Below are 18,397 nucleotides of genomic sequence, written 5' to 3' on the forward strand. Positions count from 1 at the left end.
AGAGAATTGGTGAATAGAGTTCGTGTTCGTGACGCCATCTGTGGCATTTGGTCAGTGGGGACCGACTTCTAGGGTGATGTTATGGCAGCTAGATGGTATAACTTCCCACAGGTGAAGTATATCCACAGGGCTCCCAGTGCATAGATGTAAGATGGTGAATGGTGCAGTGAACAATGAGGACACAGGGTTGCAGTCTCTTTACCTTGTTTACTGAAGGCTTCAGGTATCCGCAGTCCAGGGCACAAGATTACAGGGCTGGCGGGGTCCGGCTGGCTTGAGGGCAAGTTGGGAGTCACCTTATCCAGGTGGAGATAAAAGACTTCCCTCTAGCACGATGGTGTTGTAGTTCCTTACTACCTAAGGCTTCACATAAGGTCCTCACAGTTCTTATCTCTGTTCCCCATATAGGATAGGACATAACCCGTATGACTGGTGACTTGAGCCTTTTTACAGGGACTCTATCATGTTCCGAGCTCTATAGGTGTCACCGTGCCTCCTGGGTATTAAGGCGGACAGGTAAATTGCAGTTCAGCTGTCCTGCCGGTCTTTGATGTAAGTCATGGAGTCCCTTACAGTCCTCGGTGTTCCGGCTACTGGTGTCTGTGCCTCAGAAGTAGGCAGCCTGCTTGTAGCTGGTCCCCTTCTGGTGTCTTCGCCTGTGCTCCTCTCTCCTACATGCTCACTGCAATATGTTCGGCTTTCCATATAATCTCTTTCCAGGAGCTGTAGCACTGCGGCTACACAGCTCCATACACCCTCTTCTGCCTCAGACTGCTTCAGTCTGCTGTCTGGCAATCACTAACTACTTTCCCTCCAAAACCACAATATATATAGGGGAGTCACCTAGTAAATACGATCAAAAGCTCCCCCTTGTGGCCTGGAGTGTGACCTGTAGCGGTGGCGTATGGGGTAATAAAGGGTTAACCCCTTTCTGACCTCGGACGGGATAGTACGTTCGAGGTCAGATCCCCCGCTTTGATGCAGGGCTCTAGCGGTGAGCCTGTATCAAAGCCAGGACATGTCAGCTGTTTTGTACAGCTGACATGTGCCCGCAATAGAGGCGGGTGAAATCACGATTCACCCGCCGCTAATAACTAGTTAAATGGCACTGTCAAACGCTGACAGCGGCATTTAAAAGGCGCTTCCGGCCATCCGGACGGAAATGAGCGCATCGCTGACCCCGTCGAATGATCGGGGGTCAGCGATGCATCAGAATGGTAACCATAGAGGTCCTTGAGACCTCTATGGTTACTGATGCCAGCCTGCTGTGAGCGCCCCCCTGTGGTCAGCGCTCATAGCAAGCCTGCATTTCAGCTACATAGCAGCGATCTGATGATGTAGCAGAGCCAATCCAGTTGTGGCAGCTTCTATTGAAGGCTATTGAAGCATGGCAAAACTAAAAAAAAAAAAGTAAAAAAAAATGTGAAAAAAAATATAAAAGTTTAAATCACCCCCCTTTCGCCCCATTCAAAATAATTCAATGAAAAAATCAAACATACACATATTTGGTATTGCTGTGTTCAGAATCACCCAATCTATTAATAAAAAAAAGAATTACCTGATCGCTAAACGGCGTAGCGAGAAAAAAAATTCGAAACGCCAGAATTACATTTTTTTGGTCACCGTGACATTGCATTAAAATGCAATAACGGGCGATTAAAAGAATGTATCTGCACCAAAATGGTGTCATTAAAAACATCAGCTCGGCATACAAAAAATAAGCCCTCATCCGACCCCAGATCACGAAAAATGGAGGCGCTTCGGGTATCGGAAAATGGCGCAATTTTTTTTTCTTTAGCAAAGTTTGGAATTTTTTTTCACCACTTAGATAAAAGAGAACCTAGACATGTCAGGTGTCTATGAACTCATAATGACCTGGAGAATCATACTGGCGGTCAGTTTTAGCATTTAGTGAATTTAGCGAAAAAGCCAAACAAAAAACAAGTGTGGGATTGCACTTTTTTTGCAATTTCACCGCATTTGGAATTTTTTTCCCGTTTTATAGTACATGACATGCTAAAACCAATGATGTCGTTCAAAAGTACAACTTGTTTCACAAAAAATAAGCCCTCACATGGCCATATTGACAGAAAAATAAAAAAGTTATGGCTCTGGGAAAGAGGGGAGCGAAAAACAAACACGGAAAAGTGGAAAATCCCAAGGTCATGAAGGGGTTAATGTCACCTTTGTTTTGTAAGGTGACATCAAGCCTGGTTAGTAATGGAAAGGTGTCAATAAGACACCTATCCACTACTAATCCTATAGTAGTGAAATAGTTAAAAAAAGACACATCTAGAAAAAATTATTTTAATATTCTTAATTTCACCATTTTTTCAGCCACGCCTAATTCCCCGAAGCCATCGATCACCTGCAAAAATAAATAATAATAATAAACCAACAGTATACTCCCTGTCCGACACAGTGCAATTAATAACGAGTGTCCCACGATGATCTCCCCTTTAGAATAGTGACATCGGGTGATGTCACTGCTCTATAGGCCTCCCACGATGCACTGATAGGAGACCATGGCTCCAGCAGTGCATCACTGAAGAGGTTACTTTAGTTCAGGCTCGCTTTACGGCAATTCTGCATTGGAATGTTCTCACACAGCGTTGCCAGTGAGAGAATGAACTTACCATATATACTCGAGTATAAGCCGACCCGAGTATAAGCCGACCCCCCTAATGAAAACTTAATGACTCGAGTATAAGCCTAGGGTGGGAAATGCAACAGCTACCGGTAAATGTCAAAAATAAAAATAGATACCAATAAAAGTAAAATGAATCATCAGTAGGTTAAGTGTTTTTGAATATCCATATTGAATCAGGAGCCCCATATAATGCTCCATAAAGTTTATGATGGCCCCATAAGGTGCTCCATATTAAAATATGCCCCATACAATCCTGCATAAAGGTTAATAATGGCCCCATAAGATGCTCCATAGACACATTTGCCCAATATAATGCTGCACAAATGTTGATTATGGCCCCATAAGATGCTCCATAAAGATATTTGCCCCATATAGTGCTGCACAAACCTTGATTATGGCCCCATAAGATGCTCCATACAGACACTTGCCCCATATAGTACTGCACAAACTTTGATTATGGCCCCATAAGATGCTCCATACAGACACTTGCCCCATATAGTGCTGCACAAACGTTATGGCCCCATAAGATGCTCCTTACAGACAACTGCCCCATTTGCTGTTGCTGCGATAAAAAAAAATCACATACCTCTCTGTCGATCAGGCTGCCAGCACTTTCAATATTCACCTGACTTCGTTCCGGCGCCGCTCCATCTTCAGCGTCTTCTGCACTGCCCTTCAGGCAGAGGGCGCTCAGTAACCACGTCACCGTGCCCTCTGACCTGAGCATCACTGCAGAAGACGCTGAAGACGGAGCGGCACCCGGAACGGGGAGCAGGTGAATATCGCGCAGTGCTCCCCCTCCCCATTATACTCACCTGCTCCTGGCGCTGTGCAGTCCCTGGTTCCCCAGTGCCGCAGCTTCTTCCTGTACTGAGCGGTCACCGTAACCGCTCATCACAGTAATAAATATGCGGCTCCACCCCTATGGGAGGTGGAGCCACACATTCATTACTGTAATGAGCGGTACCATGTGACCGCTCAGTACATGAAGAAGCTGCAGCGCCGGGAGAACCAGGGACGTGCAGGGACCGCACCAGGAGCAGGTGAGTATGATTAGACAGCCCCCGCTCCCCCTCCCCTGCCGACCCCTGGGTATGACTCGAGTATAAGCCGAGAGGGGGACTTTCAGCCCAAAAAAATGGGCTTAAAAAATCTCGGCTTATACTCGACTATATACGGTAAGTGACCTCTCTCCCAGCAGCGGCGGAGGGATATACATAGCGGAGGATTACCCCCGCTGTTAGTTCATCTTGGGACCCTGTAGAGCACTGACATCGCCCGATGTCAGTGTTCTACACGGGATATCGTCGTGGGACTACTGGACTACAGCGGAAAGGTAAGTATAGGTTGGTTTATTATGTTATTTTTGTTACAGGTGAATCGAGGGCTTTGGGGACTAGGCGATTGGCAAGTATGTACTCTACATTATGTGTTGTATGCTATGTGTATGTACTGTATGTTATATGTTGTATGTTCTGTATATTTTTTTGTTTTTTTTACTACTGAACACAGCCATTGTTTATGGGACTACTTTCCCATCATCGGCAATGCTGTCACTGTGAGCATTCATTGCCGGATGGGAGCAGTAGTCCTATCAGACAATGTCTGCCTACCCAGACCCATGCACACCCGCACACAGACACAGATTCACACAGACACTGGCACACACACATACACGCACATAACTCCACCCACACACTCCCTCCTCCCGATCTGCAGCGTTTAATCTGCAGCAAAACTTCAGATCTTTTTTATATCTGCTGGTTTGCTGCGGATGTGCCTGACACAATGGAAGTCAATTGGTACAGAAACGCTGCAGATCTGCCAAAAGAATTGGCATGCTGCGGAAAAAAAAGCATCGATTCCGCGCGTTTTTTTCTGCAGCATGTGCACAAGAAATGTCAATTTCACATAGACTAACATTGGCTGTGCGCTACACTGAGGATTTGATGCGAGTCCGTGTGGCCAAAAACGCTGCAGAATCGCATCAAAATCTGCAACGTGTGCACATAGCCTTAGGTGCTGCTGTCAATAGTGACTACATCATATAAATGGTTAACAGATTGTGGGCGCTTCCGCTTTAATCTCATCGACACCCTAAGATCATGATTGTGTGATCCTCATGTTTGTCATGGCAATTCACAGCCAAATAGCGGCCTGAAGGTACCTTCACACTAAACGATATCGCTAGCGATCCGTGACGTTGCAGCGTCCTGGCTAGCGATATCGTTTAGTTTGACACGCAGCAGCGATCAGGATCCTGCTGTGATATCGCTGGTCGTTGAATAAAGTTCAGAACTTTATTTGGTCGTCAGACCGGCGTTGATCGTCAGGTTTGACACCAAAAGCAACGATACCAGCGATGTTTTACGCTGGTAACCAGGGTAAATATCGGGTTACTAAGCGCAGGGCCGCGCTTAGTAACCCGATGTTTACCCTGGCTACCAGCGTAAAAGTAAAAAAAAACAAACAGTACATACTCACCTGCGCGTCCCCTGCCGTCCGCTTCCTGCTCTGACTGAGCGCCGGCCCTAAAGTGAAAGTACAGCACAGCGGTGACGTCACCGATCTGCTGTTAGGGCCGGCGCTCACACAGTGCAGGGAAGCGGACGCCGGGGGACGCGCAGGTGAGTATGTAGTGTTTGTTTTTTTTACTTTTACGATGGTAACCAGGGTAAACATCGGGTTACTAAGCGCGGCCCTGCGCTTAGCAACCTGATGTTTACCCTGGTTACCCGGGGACCTCGGCATCGTTGGTCGCTGGAGAGCGGTCTGTGTGACAGCTCTCCAGCGACCAACAGCGACGCTGCAGCGATCGGCATCGTTGTCGCTATCGCTGCAGCGTCGCTTAATGTGACGGTACCTTTAGAGTCTCCCGGCTATAGCAGCCTGTTCAGAAAGTGGCAACACTTAGGTGGTAAAAATACACTTTTTCATTCCTGTCATGCCATTTTTCGATAATTTGTTAAAATCACCTAAAGGGGTAATAAACTACCGGACAGCAGTTTTCAATATGTGGGGGGGGGGGGGGGGGGATATTTTGAAAATGGCATCACGTTTGTTTTTTTGAAAGTCACTTTGAACCTGGATAAATCCCTCAAAAAAACAAATTTTGTAAATTTCCATGAAAAAATGAAAAATTACTGCTAAATTTTTAAACCTCCCAAAAGGCTAACAAACTGAAATAACATTTTATAAATGGTGTTGATGTATAGCAGACATGTGGGAAATATTATTTATTAATGTTTTTCTGTGGTATGAATATCTGGATTAAGGGGATAATCATTCAAAGTTTGAAAATTGCTAATTTTTATTACATTTTTGTCAAATTTCTGATATTTTTTATAAACACAAAACATATCAACCTACATGTGTCATTATTATAAATTATAATGTGCCACAAAAAACAGTCTCAAAATCAGTGGCATTTGTTGAAGCATTCCAGAGTTATTACCATATAAAGTGACATTGGTCAGAATTAAAAAATTTGGCCCGGTCACTAACGGGTTAATGAAGGAAATGACTTTGCCATCATGCAGTTACTTACAATGACGCCTACTTCTATCACTACACGCCGCCGTACTGACTGAGGGCAGCCCCAGTGATATAGGAGGCGGAGATATCAGCATCTTTTGGTGACTCAGGTGCCCCATGAGATCTTGTAGTAAAATCCTCCATCTAGAACATTCCATGTGAGTTTTCCTTCTGTCTGTGACTTTTACATGATTACTTTCACAGCTTTGACATCCAGGCAAATATCTGAAGAATATCAAAGCTGAAGCCATAATGGAGAAAGGAGAAAGTGATGTGCGGGATGATGAGTGGTGCAAAGAGGACGTTCCTACAGGTAACTGCCCCAGTGAGGAGTCACCACTAAATAAAGCAGAGAAGACTCAATATCTCCTCATTCACCGGACTGGAAAATTAAAGTTTCATGAGTTTTCTCGTGTATTTTAGCTGAATGAGGAAAATCTATGGCCAAAAAAACTATTATATAGGGCTGACAATGTAATGGTGCAATATGTAATAAGACCGGTTGTGTATCTATAATATGGATTTAAGAATAGACTGGGATGATAGATCATCAAAGATACGTGACAAACCTCACTGGCAAAGTATCTAGTTTAGTATTTTCCATCATATCCATCAGCGTTCTGATTCCAGGATTAATATATATCCTAAGTAACCTATTGATATACTGAACTAGCTGGAGATTAAAAAAAACTGTTTTAAGACAATTGTCTCATAGTCACAGCAAGGAGTAGATTATAAGAGAAAGTAGATAATTGCCTGGGCTTATCCATCTTTATATTTGCTCCATGGCCATGACAAACCTCATTGGAATGGTATCTAGTTTAGTGTTTTACTTCATATCCATCAGGGTTCTGGTTCCAGGATTAATATACAGGGTGGGCCATTTATATGGATCCACCTAAATAAAATGGGAATGGTTGGTGATATCAACTTCCTGTTTGGGGCACATTAGTATGTGGGAGGGGGGAAACTTTTCAAGATGGGTGGTGACCATGGAGCACACCATTGTTTTTCTTGTGAAATTCTCAATAAAATTGATGCGTCACATGACCTTCCAATTGGAAAAAATAAAGTTGGATCCAAAATGGCCTCCACGGTCACCACCCATCCTGAAAACTTTTACCCCTCCCATATACTAATGTGCCACAAACAGGAAGTTGATATCACCAACCATTCCCAATTTATTTAGGTGGATCCATATAAATGGCCCACCCTGTATAACCTAAGTAACCTATTTAATATACGGAACTAGCTGGAGATGAAAAAAAAAACTGTTTTAAGGCCATTGTCTCATTGTCACAGCCAGGAGTAGATTATAAGAGAAAGTAGAGAATTGCCTGGGCTTATCCAGCTTTATATTTGCTCCATGGCCATGACTTCCTAATACACGACCATACGGCTCCTCTGTTCTGCATGTAGCAGTCATCGATTGTGTCAGACGGACACCACCTAGTAGTACTGACACCTGAGCATTTCTCTAGGCACAAATGACACAATATGAGGACGTCCCGCACTCATCACATGGATGATGGGGCACCAGTGGTCAATGTGTAGTGTTCATTGAAGAATAGATAGAATTTCCACAGCACATGATACAATATGGAATCCAATTATGCTTTATTATTTTAAAACAGTCCAGACATAGACATGTAATTAGAGATGTTAGTACAGACAGTATTTACCTGGGTCTGCTGACCGCACTGTCTGAGAAATCCACCATAGCCATGACGGTCCGGCCAAGCATTCATCTATTTTCTATGGGGAGAGAGAACAAAGCTGCTCCCATATCATGAATCAGTTCTTGTTTCAGGTCAATACCTGCCTGTGTAAATGAACCCCTAAAGAGAACATGCAAGCTACAAAAATTCTAATTACCTGCAGATATATCAGTAACCTGTAGGTAAATAGTATTTAAAGCATGGTAGACTGTTTAACTGGGAGAGCGGCTACCAGGAGAAATGGAAATATGTTACTTGCAGCTGCTCGCTTAAAGTAAAGTCATTGAGGTGGTGTACGGAGCTTTAACACAGAGAGGTGACTGCTACAGCCCTCTACTACTCCTGAAAAATAAAAATAATTTCATCAATAAGCAGTGATTAATGGTATAGGAAGGTGATTGGGGCTTTTTAGCTTTCATTTTGATGAAAAATGATAATTTGTTTCCTTATCGTATGGCTTTTTTTATTATTGCAGAACATCCTCAATTTAAACAAAGAGAATGATGCGCTGTCAACAACGATCATTTTTATTCTCATATAAAATGTGCCACCAATGTCAAATGTTTTATTATTTGATGATTGCACTGGCCAATGATTGAGAATGAACATTAGCACAATTGATTCTTTGTGAAATCATCACATCTTGTAAATTACACCTTTAGACAGTTAATAATAGAACTTTGCTACACACTTTGCAATTTCTATGTAATTTTTTTGTTTACTTTTCTTAATGTTTCTATATTTATATAAATATAAGTATTAAGGTTATTTGACTGAAAAAAATCACATCAGTTATATTCTTGACAGATGGTCATACCAGCAGCTCCAAAATCCCAAAAAGTGTTGCACAATGCCCATATGAAGAACATGCCAACATCTCAGACATGGATCCTTTTAAAGTACAATGTCCTAATTCATCACAGACTGTTAAAGAAAATAAAAGTTACAGAAGAAGTGTGGAAAATAAAAAAGCTCCCACAAGGAAGAAGCCATTTACATGTTCCGAATGTGGGAAATGTTTTATAAGTAAATCACATCTTTCTGAACATGAGAGAGTTCACACAGGAGAGAAGCCATTTTCATGTTCAGAATGTGGGAAATGTTTTTCTGCAAAATCTAATCTTGTTGCACATGAGAGAACTCACATAGGAGAGAAGCCATTTTCATGTTCAGAATGTGGGAAATGTTTTTCTGCAAAATCTAAACTTATTGCACATGAGAGAAGTCACACAGGAGAGAAACCATTTTCATGTTCAGAATGTGGAAAATGTTTTACTCGAAAATCAACTGTTCTTACACATGAGAGAATTCACACAGGAGTGAAGCCGTTTTCATGTTCGGAATGTGGGAAACGTTTTACAGATAAACCACAACTTGTTACACATGAGAGAATTCACACAGGAGATAAGTCATTATCTTGTTCAGAATGTGGAAAATGTTTTACTCTAAAATCAATTCTTGTTAAACATGAGAGAGTTCACACAGGCGAGAAGCCATTTTCATGTTCAGAATGTGGGAAATGTTTTACACTAAAATCAATTCTTCTTAAACATCAGAGAGTGCACACAGGCGAGAAGCCATTTTCATGTTCAGAATGTGGAAAATGTTTTACTCTAAAATCACATCTTGTTACACATGAGAGAGTTCATACAGGAGAGAAGCTGTTTTCATGCTCAGAATGTGGAAAATGTTTTACTCTAAAATCACATCTAGTTACACATGAGAGAGTTCACACAGGAGAGAAGCCATTTTCATGTTCGGAATGTGGGAAATGTTTTAAAGTTAAATCACATCTTGTTATACATGAGAGAGTTCACACAGGCGAGAAGCCATTTTCATGTTCAGAATGTGGGAAATGTTTTTCTGCAAAATCTAATCTTGTTGCACATGAGAGAACTCACATAGGAGAGAAGCCATTTTCATGTTCAGAATGTGGGAAATGTTTTTCTGCAAAATCTAAACTTATTGCACATGAGAGAAGTCACACAGGAGAGAAACCATTTTCATGTTCAGAATGTGGAAAATGTTTTAAAGACAAATCAGCTCTTGTTACACATGAGAGAATTCACACAGGAGAGAAGCCATTTTCATGTTTGGAATGTGGGAAATGTTTTATAAGTAAATCACATCTTGTTAGACATGAGAGATTTCACACAGGAGAGAAGCCATTTTCATGTTTAGAATGTGGAAAATGTTTTACTGAAAAATCAAATCTTGTTAAGCATGAGAGAGTTCACATAGGCGAGAAGCTATTTTCATGTTCAGAATGTGAACAATGTTTTAAAAACAAATCAATTCTTGTTACACATGAGAGAATTCACACAGGCGAGAAGACATTTTCATGTCCTGAATGTGGGATATTTTTTCAATTTAAGTCTCAACTTGTTAGACATCAGATAACTCACATTGGGAAGAAGGCATTGTAATCCTTTAGTGACCAAGCCTAATTTTTGAAATCTGAAATGTCACTTTTTGCTGTAATAACGATGGAATGTTTCATATCCCAGTTATTCTGAAAATATTGTTTTCCTTATATGTTGTGCTTTATTTTGGTAATAAATGTAATATTTAAAAATATGCAATGTTCCAGCTTTGAATGTTTATACCTGTAAACCATGTAGTTATACTACATAAGCAAAACTTAGAAGACATAGGGTAAATGTTTTTGTATGTCAGTAATTTTTCAAACATCCTTTTATTTTGTTTGAAGGGTTAAAAGTTTAGTAGTTTAATAATTTTTCCTTATTTTAGGGCAATGTGCAGAACTCCTTTTTTTAGGGAGCTATTCAGTTTTGAAGTGACTTTGATGAGCTAATATATTGGGTATTCCCCTAAAGGGATGCTATTTTCACTTTAACCTGCATTACCAGAACAATTTTTTAAATTCTGACCAGTGTCACTTTAAGAGGTCATAATTCTGGAATGCTTCAATGGATCCCACTGATTCTGAGACATACTGACATATAGTGGGGAACATACAGTTAGGTCCATATATATTTGGACAGAGACAACATTTTTCTAATTTTGGTTATAGACATTACCACAATGAATTTTAAACAAAACAATTCAGATGCAGTTGAAGTTCAGACTTTCAGCTTTCATTTGAGGGTATCCACATTAAAATTGGATGAAGGGTTTAGGAGTTTCAGCTCCTTAACATGTGCCACCCTGTTTTTAAAGGGACCAAAAGTAATTGGACAATTGACTCCAAGGCTATTTCATGGACAGGTGTTGGCAATCCCTTTGTTATGTCATTCTTAATTAAGCAGATAAAAGGCCTGGAGTTGATTTGAGGTGTGGTGCTTGCATTTGGAAGGTTTTGCTGTGAAGTAAACATGCAGTCAAAGGAGCTCTCCATGCAGGTGAAACAAGCCATCCTTAACCCCTTCACCCCCAAGGCTGGTTTGCACGTTAATGACCAGGCCAATTTTTACAATTCTGACCACTGTCCCTTTATGAGGTTATAACTCTGGAACGCTTCAACGGATCCTGGTGATTCTGACATTGTTTTCTCGTGACATATTATACTTCATGATAGTGGTAAAATTTCTTTGATATTACCTGCGTTTATTTGTGAAAAAAAACGGAAATGTGGCGAAAATTTCGCAATTTTCCAACTTTGAATTTTTATGCAATTAAATCACAGTGATATGTCACACAAAATACTTAATAAGTAACATTTCCCACATGTCTACTTTACATCAGCACAATTTTGGAACCAAATTTTTTTTTTGTTAGGGAGTTATAAGGGTTAAAAGTTGACCAGCAATTTCTTATTTTTACAACACCATTTTTTTTTAGGGACCACATTTCATTTGAAGTCATTTTGAGGGGTCTATATGATAGAAAATACCCAAGTGTGACACCATTCTACAAACTGCACCCCTCAAGGTGCTCAAAACCACATTCAAGAAGTTTATTAACCCTTCAGGTGTTTCACAGGAATTTTTGGAATGTTTAAATAAAAATGAACATTTAACTTTTTTTCACACAAAATTTACTTCAGCTCCAATTTGTTTTATTTTATCAAGGGTAACAGGAGAAATTTGACCCCAAAAGATGTTGTACAATTTGTCCTGAGTACGCCGATACCCCATATGTGGGGGTAAACCACTGTTTGGGCGCATGACAGAGCTTGGAAGTGAAGGAGCTCCATTTGACTTTTCAATGCAAAATTGACTGGAATTGAGATGGGACGCCATGTTGCGTTTGGAGAGCCCCTTATGTGGTCATTTTTGTGGAAATTTCTCCTGAGTATGCTGATACCCCATATGTGGGGGTAAACCACTGTTTGGGCGCATGGGAGGGCTCGGAAGGGAAGGAGCGCCGTTTGACTTTTCAATGCAAAATTGACAGGAATTGAGATGGGATGCCATGTTGCGTTTGGAGAGCCCCTGATGTACCTAAACATTGAAACCCCCCACAAGTGACACCATTTTGGAAAGTAGACCCCCTAAGGAACTTATCTAGAGGTGTGGTGAGCACTTTGACCCACCAAGTGCTTCACAGAAGTTTATAATGCAGAGCCGTAAAAATAAAACACAAATTTTTCCCCACAAAAATTATTTTTTAACCCCCAGTTTTGTATTTTCCCGAGGGTAACAGGAGAAATTGGACCCCCAAAAGTTGTACAATTTGTCCTGAGTACGCTGATATCCCATATGTAGGGGGGAACCACCGTTTGGGCGCATGGGAGGGCTCGGAAGGGATGGAGTGCCATTTGGAATGCAGACTTAGATGGAATGGTCTTCAGGCATCAAATTGCATTTGCAGAGCCCCTAATGTACCTAAACAGTAAAAAAAACCCACAAGTGACACCATTTTGGAAAGTAGACCCCCTAAGTAACTGATCTAGATGTGTTGTGAGAGCTTTGAACCCCCAAGTGTTTCACTACAGTTTATAACGCAGAGCCGTGCAAATAAAAAATATTTATTTTTCCACAAAAATTATTTTTTAGCCCCCAGTTTTGTATTTTCCCAAGGGTAACAGGAGAAATTGGACCCCAAAAGTTGTTTTCCAATTTGTCATGAGTACGCTGATACCCCATATGTGGGGGGGGGGCACCGTTTGGGCGCATCGGAGGGCTCGGAAGGGAAGGAGCGCCATTTGGAGTGCAGACTTAGATGGAATGGTCTGCAGGCGTCACATTGCGTTTGCAGAGCCCCTAATGTACCTAAACAGTAGAAATCCCCCACAAGTGACATCATTTTGGAAAGTAGACTCCCTAAGGAACTCATCTAGATGTGTTGTGAGAGCTTTGAACCCCCAAGTGTTTCACTACCGTTTATAACGCAGAGCCGTGCAAATAAAAAAAAATTTTTTTTCCACAAAAAATATTTTTTAGCCCCCAGTTTTGTATTTTCCCAAGGGTAACAGGAGAAATTGGCCCCCAAAAGTTGTTCTGCAATGTGTTCCGAGTACGCTGATACCCCATATGTTGAGGGTAAACCCCTATTTGGGCGCACGGGAGAGCTCGGAAGGGAAGGAGCACTGTTTTACTTTTTCAACGCAGAATGGGATGGAATTGAGATCGGATGCCATGTCGCGTTTGGAGAGCCCCTGATGTGCCTAAACAGTGGAAACCCCCCAATTATAACTGAAACCCTAATCCAAACATACCCCTAACCCTAATCCCAATGGTAACCCTAGCCACACCTCTAACCCATACACAACCCTAACCCTATTCCCAACCGTAAATGTAATCCGAACCCTAACCCTAACTTTAGCCCCAACCCTAACTGTAGCCTTAACCCTAGCCCCAACCCTAACCCTAACTCTAGCCCTAACCCTAGCCCTAACCCTAACCCTAACCCTAATGAGAAAATGGAAATAAATACATTTTTTAATTTTTCCCTAACTAATGAGGTAATGAAGGGGGGTTTGATTTACTTTTATAGTGGGTTTTTTTTAGCGGATTTCTATGATTGGCAGCCGTCACACACTGAAAGACGCTTTTTATTGCAAAAAATATTTTTTGCATTACCACATTTTGAGAGCTATAATTTTTCCATATTTGAGTCCACAGAGTCACGTGAGGTCTTGTTTTTTGCTGGACGAGTTGACGTTTTTATTGGTAACATGTTTGGGCACGGGAGATTTTTTGATCGCTTTTTATTCCGATTTTTGTGAGGCAGAATGACCAAAAACCAGCTATTCATGAATTTCTTTTGGGGGAGGCGTTTATACCATTCCGCGTTTGGTAAAATTGATAAAGCAGTTTTATTCTTCGGGTCAGTACGATTACAGCGATACCTCATTTATATCATTTTTTTATGTTTTGGCGCTTTTATACGATAAAAACTATTTTATAGAAAAAATAATTATTTTGGCATTGCTTTATTCTGAGGACTATAACTTTTTTATTTTTTCGCTGATGATGCTGTATTGCGGCTCGTTTTTTGCGGGACAAGATGACGTTTTCAGCAGTACCATGGTTATTTATATCCATCTTTTTGATCGCGTGTTATTCCACTTTTTGTTTGGCGGTATGAGAATAAAGCGTTTTTTGCCTCGGTTTTTTTTTTTTTTTTTTTACGGTGTTCACTGAAGGGTTTAACTAGTGATATAGTTTTATAGGTGGGGTCGATACAGACGCGGCGATACTAAATATGTGTAATTTTACTGTTTCATTTTTTTTTTATTTAGACATGTATTTATGGGAATAGTATATATATATTTTTTCTTTATTTAGGAATTTTTTTTTTTTTTTTTACACATGTGGAAATTTTTTTTTTTTACTTTTTTACTTTGTCCCAGGGGGGGACATCACAGATCGCTGATCTGACAGTTTGCACAGCACTCTGTCAGATCGCCGATCTGACTTAGAGCGCAGCAGGCTTACCGGCGTCTGCTGTGCACCCGGAAGTAATCCCTGCAGGACCCGGATGCAGCCCCGCGGCCATTTTGGATCCGGGGCCTGCAGGGATAGGAGGTAAGAGACCCTCGCAGCAACGCGATCACATCGCGTTGCTCCGGGGGTCTCAGGGAGGCACGCAGGGAGCCCTGTTATGATCTGGTGGCCTAGGAGCAGCATGAGACGTACTCTGGAGAAGGTGGTACCTGTACTGACCGCGGACCCTGAACTCAACACCGCAACTAGAAGTAGCCATGGGATGTTCCTGACACTCCCTAGACACCTCGTCACAGCCGGAGGACTAAATACCCCTAGAGAAAGAAACGGAAAAACTATCTTGCCTCAGAGAAAATCCCCAAAGGATAGACAGCCCCCCACAAATATTGACTGTGAGAGAAGAGGGAATAAACATACACAGACTGAAATCAGGATTTAGCAAAGGAGGCCATTCTAGCTAGATAGAAAGGATAAGACAGTACTATGCGGTCAGTATTAAAATACTAGAAAATATCCACCACAGAGAATACAAAAACTCCACATCTAACTAAAGGTATGGAGGGTATATCTGCATCTCCAGAGATACCTGCTTGGATGAGCAAGTCCTTATACAGACCAAGCTGGACAAGACAAAACATAGAAATGCACAGAACTATAAGGCCCACTGCATGTGGACTGCAAAAACAAAGCCAGAACTTATCTTTGTTGCAATGAACAGCAAGCAGGAGAGACCAGACTGAGATGTGGATCCTCCAGGAACCATGGACGACTGGCACTGACTAAAGGGTGAAGCAAAACTAAATAGCCCAGTGGATTGCATTAAGTGGACACACCAGATGAAATGCGATTGAAGACAACAGCGCTACCACTTATAACCACCGGAGGGAGCCCAAGAGCAGAATTCACAACAGTACCCCCCCCTTGAGGAGGGGTCACCGAACCCTCACCAGAGCCCCCAGGCCGATCAGGACGAGCCGAATGAAAGGCACAAACCAAATCATCAGCATGAACATCGGAGGCAGCAACCCAAGAATTATCCTCTTGGCCATAATCCTTCCATTTGACAAGATACTGAAGCTTCCGCCTCGAAAAACGAGAATCCAAAATCTTCTCAACCACATACTCCAACTCCCCATCAACCAACACCGGGGCAGGAGGATCAACAGAGGGAACAACGGGCACCACATATTTCCGCAACAAAGATCTATGAAAAACATTATGGATGGAAAAAGAGGCTGGAAGGGCCAAACGAAAAGAGACTGGATTAATAATCTCAGAAATCTTATAAGGGCCAATAAACCGAGGCTTGAACTTAGGGGAAGAAACCTTCATAGGAACATGGCGGGAAGACAACCAAACCAAATCCCGAAGCCGGGAACCAACACACCGACGACGGTTAGCAAAACGCTGAGCCTCCTCCTGAGACAACACCAAATTGTCCAGCACATGAGCCCAAATTTGCTGCAACCTGTCAACCACAGAATTCACACCAGGACAATCAGAAGGCTCAACCTGCCCTGAAGAAAAACGAGGATGAAAACCAAAATTACAAAAGAAGGGCGAAACCAAGGTAGCCGAACTAGCCCGATTATTAAGGGCAAACTCGGCCAATGGCAAGAAAGCCACCCAATCATCCTGATCAGCAGACACAAAGCATCTCAAATAAGTATCCAAAGTCTGATTAGTTCGCTCGGTTTGGCCATTTGTCTGAGCATGAAATGCAGAGGAAAAAGATAAATCAATGCCCAGCCTAGCACAAAAGGCCCGCCAAAACCTAGAAACAAACTGGGAACCTCTGCAGGACACAATATTCTCCGGAATACCATGCAAACGAACTACATGCTGAAAAAACAACGAAACCAAATCTGATGAGGAAGGCAATTTAGTCAAAGGCACCAAATGAACCATCTTAGAGAAGCGCTCACAAACAACCCAGATAACCGACATCTTCTGGGAAACCGGAAGATCAGAAATAAAATCCATAGAAATATGCGTCCAAGGCCTCTCAGGGACCGGCAATGGCAAAAGCAACCCACTAGCACGGGAGCAACAAGGCTTGGCCCGCGCACAAGTCCCACAGGACTGCACAAAAGAACGCACATCACGTGATAAAGAAGGCCACCAAAAGGACCTACCAACCAAGTCTCTGGTACCAAAAATACAAAGATGACCAGCCAACACAGAACAGTGAACCTCAGAAATCACTCTACTAGTCCATCTGTCAGGAACAAACAGTTTCCCCACTGGACAGCGGTCAGGTCTGTCAGCCTGAAATTCCTGAAGAACCCGTCGTAAATCAGGGGAAATGGCAAAAAGAACCACCCCTTCTTTCAGAATGCCGACCGGTTCCATGACCTCAGGAGAATCAGGCAAAAAACTCCTAGAAATGGCATCAGCCTTAATATTCTTAGAACCCGGAAGATACGAGACCACAAAATCAAAATGGGAAAAAAAAAAAAGACCATCGAGCCTGTCTAGGATTCAGCCGTTTGGCAGACTCGAGGTAAATCAGATTCTTATGATCGGTCGCGACCACAATACGGTGCTTAGCTCCCTCAAGCCAATGTCGCCACTCCTCAAACACCCACTTCATAGCCAACAACTCCCAATTGCCGACATCATAATTGCGTTCAGCAGGCGAAAATTTAAGGGAAAAGAAGGCACACGGTTTCATCAAGGAACCAGCAGGATCCCTCTGAGACAAAACGGCCCCTGCCCCAATCTCAGAAGCGTCAACCTCAACCTGAAACGGAAGAGAAACATCAGGTTGACGCAACACCGGAGCAGAAGTAAATCGACGTTTAAGCTCCTGAAAGGCAGAAACAGCCGCAGAGGACCAATTCGCCACATCAGCGCCTTTCTTCGTCAAATCGGTCAAGGGTTTAACCACGCTGGAAAAGTTAGCAATGAAACGGCGATAAAAATTTGCAAAACCCAAAAATTTCTGAAGGCTTTTTACGGACGTGGGTTGAATCCAATCATGAATGGCCTGAACCTTAACCGGGTCCATCTCAATAGATGGAGAAAAAATGAAGCCCAAAAAAGAAACCTTCTGCACCCTAAAGAGACACTTAGACCCCTTCACAAACAAAGCATTGTCACGAAGGATCTGAAACACCATCCTGACCTGCTCCACATGAGACTCCCAATCATCAGAAAAAATCAAAATATCGTCCAGATATACAATCAAGAATTTATCAATATAATTCCGCAAGATATCATGCATGAAAGATTGAAAAACAGATGGAGCATTAGTGAGCCCGAACGGCATCACAAGGTATTCAAAATGACCTTCGGACGTATTGAACGCAGTTTTCCTTTCATCACCCTGCTTAATACGAACAAGATTATACGCCCCCCGAAGGTCAATCTTTGTAAACCAACTAGCCCCCTTAATCCTATCAAACAAATTGGAAAGCAAGGGTAAAGGGTATTGAAACTTGACCGTGATCTTATTCAAGAGGCGATAATCAATACAGGGTCTCAAGGAGCCATCCTTCTTAGCAACAAAAAAAAACCTGCTCCCATCGGTGAAGAAGATGGCCGAATACGCCCTTTCTCCAAAGACTCCTTAACATAACTCCGCATAGCGGTATGTTCAGGCACAGACAGGTTGAAAAGTCGGTCCTTAGGAAACTTACAGC

At 42.2% G+C, this 18,397-nt stretch overlaps 1 pseudogene across 1 annotated transcript in view; it reads left to right on the forward strand.

The window, feature by feature from the left end:
* The first annotated feature begins 5,734 nt into the window (after positions 1 to 5,734).
* LOC143786233 (uncharacterized) overlaps positions 5,735 to 18,397 on the forward strand; it is a 91,075-nt pseudogene continuing 78,412 nt past the window's right edge. The window contains exons 1-2 of the transcript XR_013218249.1: positions 5,735 to 6,497; positions 8,710 to 10,324. The product of XR_013218249.1 is annotated as an uncharacterized LOC143786233 (transcript). The remainder of the gene's footprint in view (positions 6,498 to 8,709; positions 10,325 to 18,397) is intronic.

This window comes from Ranitomeya variabilis, chromosome 7 (assembly GCF_051348905.1).
Source record: "Ranitomeya variabilis isolate aRanVar5 chromosome 7, aRanVar5.hap1, whole genome shotgun sequence".
Lineage (NCBI taxonomy): Eukaryota > Metazoa > Chordata > Amphibia > Anura > Dendrobatidae > Ranitomeya > Ranitomeya variabilis.